Source organism: Schistocerca americana, unplaced genomic scaffold, assembly GCF_021461395.2.
Source record: "Schistocerca americana isolate TAMUIC-IGC-003095 unplaced genomic scaffold, iqSchAmer2.1 HiC_scaffold_1513, whole genome shotgun sequence".
Taxonomy (NCBI): Eukaryota; Metazoa; Arthropoda; class Insecta; order Orthoptera; family Acrididae; genus Schistocerca; species Schistocerca americana.
The window spans coordinates 17,501-22,500 of record NW_025725598.1 but is presented as its reverse complement, the minus strand read 5'-3'; the positions used below and the strand labels follow the sequence as shown (position 1 = coordinate 22,500).

Sequence of the window (5,000 nt, the reverse complement as noted above, 5' to 3'; positions counted from 1 at the left end):
TGGGGAACAATTGCAAGCCCCAATCCCTAGCACGAAGGAGGTTCAGCGGGTTACCCCGACCTTTCGGCCTAGGAAGACACGCTGATTCCTTCAGTGTAGCGCGCGTGCGGCCCAGAACATCTAAGGGCATCACAGACCTGTTATTGCTCAATCTCGTGCGGCTAGAAGCCGCCTGTCCCTCTAAGAAGAAAAGTAATCGCTGACAGCACGAAGGATGTCACGCGACTAGTTAGCAGGCTAGAGTCTCGTTCGTTATCGGAATTAACCAGACAAATCGCTCCACCAACTAAGAACGGCCATGCACCACCACCCACCGAATCAAGAAAGAGCTATCAATCTGTCAATCCTTCCGGTGTCCGGGCCTGGTGAGGTTTCCCGTGTTGAGTCAAATTAAGCCGCAGGCTCCACTCCTGGTGGTGCCCTTCCGTCAATTCCTTTAAGTTTCAGCTTTGCAACCATACTTCCCCCGGAACCCAAAAGCTTTGGTTTCCCGGAGGCTGCCCGCCGAGTCATCGGAGGAACTGCGGCGGATCGCTGGCTGGCATCGTTTATGGTTAGAACTAGGGCGGTATCTGATCGCCTTCGAACCTCTAACTTTCGTTCTTGATTAATGAAAACATACTTGGCAAATGCTTTCGCTTCTGTTCGTCTTGCGACGATCCAAGAATTTCACCTCTAACGTCGCAATACGAATGCCCCCGCCTGTCCCTATTAATCATTACCTCGGGTTCCGAAAACCAACAAAATAGAACCGAGGTCCTATTCCATTATTCCATGCACACAGTATTCAGGCGGGCTTGCCTGCTTTAAGCACTCTAATTTGTTCAAAGTAAACGTGCCGGCCCACCGAGACACTCACTCAAGAGCACCCTGGTAGGATTGCAACGGGGTCCGCCTCGGGACGCACGAGCACGCACGAGGCGCGTCGCACGCCTTCAGCTCGCCCCACCGGCAGGACGTCCCACGATACATGCCAGTTAAACACCGACGGGCGGTGAACCAACAGCGTGGGACACAAATCCAACTACGAGCTTTTTAACCGCAACAACTTTAATATACGCTATTGGAGCTGGAATTACCGCGGCTGCTGGCACCAGACTTGCCCTCCAATAGATACTCGTTAAAGGATTTAAAGTGTACTCATTCCGATTACGGGGCCTCGGATGAGTCCCGTATCGTTATTTTTCGTCACTACCTCCCCGTGCCGGGAGTGGGTAATTTGCGCGCCTGCTGCCTTCCTTGGATGTGGTAGCCGTTTCTCAGGCTCCCTCTCCGGAATCGAACCCTGATTCCCCGTTACCCGTTACAACCATGGTAGGCGCAGAACCTACCATCGACAGTTGATAAGGCAGACATTTGAAAGATGCGTCGCCGGTACGAGGACCGTGCGATCAGCCCAAAGTTATTCAGAGTCACCAAGGCAAACGGACCGGACGAGCCGACCGATTGGTTTTGATCTAATAAAAGCGTCCCTTCCATCTCTGGTCGGGACTCTGTTTGCATGTATTAGCTCTAGAATTACCACAGTTATCCAAGTAACGTGGGTACGATCTAAGGAACCATAACTGATTTAATGAGCCATTCGCGGTTTCACCTTAATGCGGCTTGTACTGAGACATGCATGGCTTAATCTTTGAGACAAGCATATGACTACTGGCAGGATCAACCAGGGAGCTGCGTCAACTAGAGCTGAGCAGCCGGCCGCCCGGGAGTGTGTCCCGGGGGCCCGCGCGAACACGCAAGCGTCCGCTCAATTATTCTGCAAACAGGAGGAGGCTGAGCTCCCCTGCACAATACACCTCGAAACCCTCTCAGGTCCCGGCGGCGCGCAGCGCCGTCCTAAGTACTTGGTCGGGTTCGAGAGAGGCGCAATCGCCCGGAGTTTGGCGAGTAGACGCTTTAGGTGCGACCACCCGTGCTCCCAACTGAGCTTGCCGCTGCCGACAGAGGCCCGGGAGCGTGCTGTCGTGGCATTGCCGGCGGGAGACAACACGCGCCACCTACGGTGGCCGGCAGCTCCAACGCCAGCGCCACAGAAGGACAAAAGCCCCACTTGGGTGCCGAAGCGAACTCTCCCAGCACAGCGCACGCGCCAACACGTCCGCACAGCTGCGATACAATCCACCTGCGAGAACCGCAGAGGCGACCGAGCAGCAGACGGCGTCGCGGCGCCGAGCGCCGGGCGGCGGCGCATCCTCAGCGCACACAGTCCTCAATCGGACCAGCACACTGCAGATGTCCACCGCGCTTCGCACCGGGCCCGCGAGGACCTACTTTGGCCGCACGGCGCCGCGTGCAGGGTGCGCCGGCGCGCAGCTGCGCCGCCTGCCGCCTCCGTCGGCCGGCGCGCCTGCCACTGGCCGCCCCCACCAGCCGGCTGTAGCGCGTGCGCCCACGCACCGCGCGGCCAGCACGCCGGAAGGCCCCCCCTCACCGGCCGGGGACGGTCCCACCCAGCCACCGCCGCGTATCGCTTCACACCCACATGCCATTCACGTTCGTGGGCATGGTGGGTATCGCTGAAACAACCGGTTGGTAGCTCAACCGATCGTCGCCATCACTGATTCACCTCTAGCGAGAACAACCGCACCACAACGGTTTACCAGTTCTTCATTTGCGTAACGTCACCAGCAAACGTAGACGTCCATCGCCATTTGCAAATTCAACGATTGTTGCATGCCTGTGTCAGGTGTCACGACACACTATGTCTGCCCACATACACGCAACAACATGTGCACGCTTCGCGAACACGTGGAAGGTGGCCCCCGTACGTATGCGATGTCCATTGCGCGAACGACTGTCAACCGGCCTCTGTCGCATGTCGCAGATGTGGAACGCAGTGCACCATGCTATCACGGTGTGTGAGAAGAGACGACTACGTCTGACAACACGCGCCACTACATCAACAGACGGCTCATGCTGATCGCCATCCACGGCATACCATACTGCAATCCAGCTCTTATAGGGAGACGACACGTAGCTGAGTGCACAATATTTGGACCGTATGGTTCGCCGTTGTTGGCGCAGTCGTGGTACGGTCACACATGTACCACGATGTATCATTCAGTACATGAGGACCAATGTGCGGTACAGTGTGTGATTTGGACGTACAACATCAGCGGACAGTTGCCACAAGCCGTACCACAACGTAGGCTGTGCTTCGCCATGCGAATGCCAATGAACAACTGCGAAGGGCATTGAGCATGTACGTCCTGCCGCCATCCGCATTACAGTGTATAGCTGCAAGGTGTTTAACATGAAGCGATACTCTGGGGACCGGGCAGTGCGAGTAGCAAACTATATTGCGGGGGTTGCAGTTAGGCAACACTACACTAATTTAACGCGTCGTATGACAATTACAGAGCAGGTTAAGGCCCAACGTGTGTTGGGTTAAGGCCCAACGTGTGTTGGGTTAAGGCCCAACGTGTGTTGGGTTAAGGCCCAACGTGTGTTGGGTTAAGGCCCAACGTGTGTTGGGTTAAGGCCCAACGTGTGTTGGGTTAAGGCCCAACGTGTGTTGGGTTAAGGCCCAACGTGTGTTGGGTTAAGGCCCAACGTGTGTTGGGTTAAGGCCCAACGTGTGTTGGGTTAAGGCCCAACGTGTGTTGGGTTAAGGCCCAACGTGTGTTGGGTTAAGGCCCAACGTGTGTTGGGTTAAGGCCCAACGTGTGTTGGGTTAAGGCCCAACGTGTGTTGGGTTAAGGCCCAACGTGTGTTGGGTTAAGGCCCAACGTGTGTTGGGTTAAGGCCCAACGTGTGTTGGGTTAAGGCCCAACGTGTGTTGGGTTAAGGCCCAACGTGTGTTGGGTTAAGGCCCAACGTGTGTTGGGTTAAGGCCCAACGTGTGTTGGGTTAAGGCCCAACGTGTGTTGGGTTAAGGCCCAACGTGTGTTGGGTTAAGGCCCAACGTGTGTTGGGTTAAGGCCCAACGTGTGTTGGGTTAAGGCCCAACGTGTGTTGGGTTAAGGCCCAACGTGTGTTGGGTTAAGGCCCAACGTGTGTTGGGTTAAGGCCCAACGTGTGTTGGGTTAAGGCCCAACGTGTGTTGGGTTAAGGCCCAACGTGTGTTGGGTTAAGGCGCAACATAGGTTAGGTTAAGGCGCAACATAGGTTAGGTTAAGGCGCAACATAGGTTAGGTTAAGGCGCAACATAGGTTAGGTTAAGGCGCAACATAGGTTAGGTTAAGGCGCAACATAGGTTAGGTTAAGGCGCAACATAGGTTAGGTTACGGCGCAACATAGGTTAGGTTAAGGCGCAACATAGGTTAGGTTAAGGCGCAACATAGGTTAGGTTACGGCGCAACATAGGTTAGGTTAAGGCGCAACATAGGTTAGGTTAAGGCGCAACATAGGTTAGGTTAAGGCGCAACATAGGTTAGGTTAAGGCGCAACATAGGTTAGGTTAAGGCGCAACATAGGTTAGGTTACGGCGCAACATAGGTTAGGTTACGGCGCAACATAGGTTAGGTTAAGGCGCAACATAGGTTAGGTTACGGCGCAACATAGGTTAGGTTAAGGCGCAACATAGGTTAGGTTAAGGCGCAACATAGGTTAGGTTAAGGCGCAACATAGGTTAGGTTACGGCGCAACATAGGTTAGGTTACGGCGCAACATAGGTTAGGTTAAGGCGCAACATAGGTTAGGTTAAGGCGCAACATAGGTTAGGTTAAGGCGCAACATAGGTTAGGTTAAGGCGCAACATAGGTTAGGTTAAGGCGCAACATAGGTTAGGTTAAGGCGCAACATAGGTTAGGTTAAGGCGCAACATGGGTTAGGTTAAGGCGCAACATGGGTTAGGTTAAGGCGCAACATGGGTTAGGTTAAGGCGCAACATGGGTTAGGTTAAGGCGCAACATGGGTTAGGTTAAGGCGCAACATGGGTTAGGTTAAGGCGCAACATGGGTTAGGTTAAGGCGCAACATGGGTTAGGTTAAGGCGCAACATGGGTTAGGTTAAGGCGCAACATGGGTTAGGTTAAGGCGCAACATGGGTTAGGTTAA

At 54.4% G+C, this 5,000-nt stretch overlaps 1 non-coding gene across 1 annotated transcript in view; it reads right to left on the bottom strand.

Annotated features, from left to right (window-relative positions):
* LOC124569658 overlaps positions 1 to 1,673 on the bottom strand; it is a 1,910-nt gene extending 237 nt beyond the window's left edge. Inside the window, exon 1 of the ribosomal RNA XR_006971263.1 lies at positions 1 to 1,673. This exon is cut by the window's left edge and continues 237 nt beyond it. This is a non-coding gene — a ribosomal RNA (small subunit ribosomal RNA).
* Between the last annotated feature and the right edge of the window lie 3,327 nt (positions 1,674 to 5,000).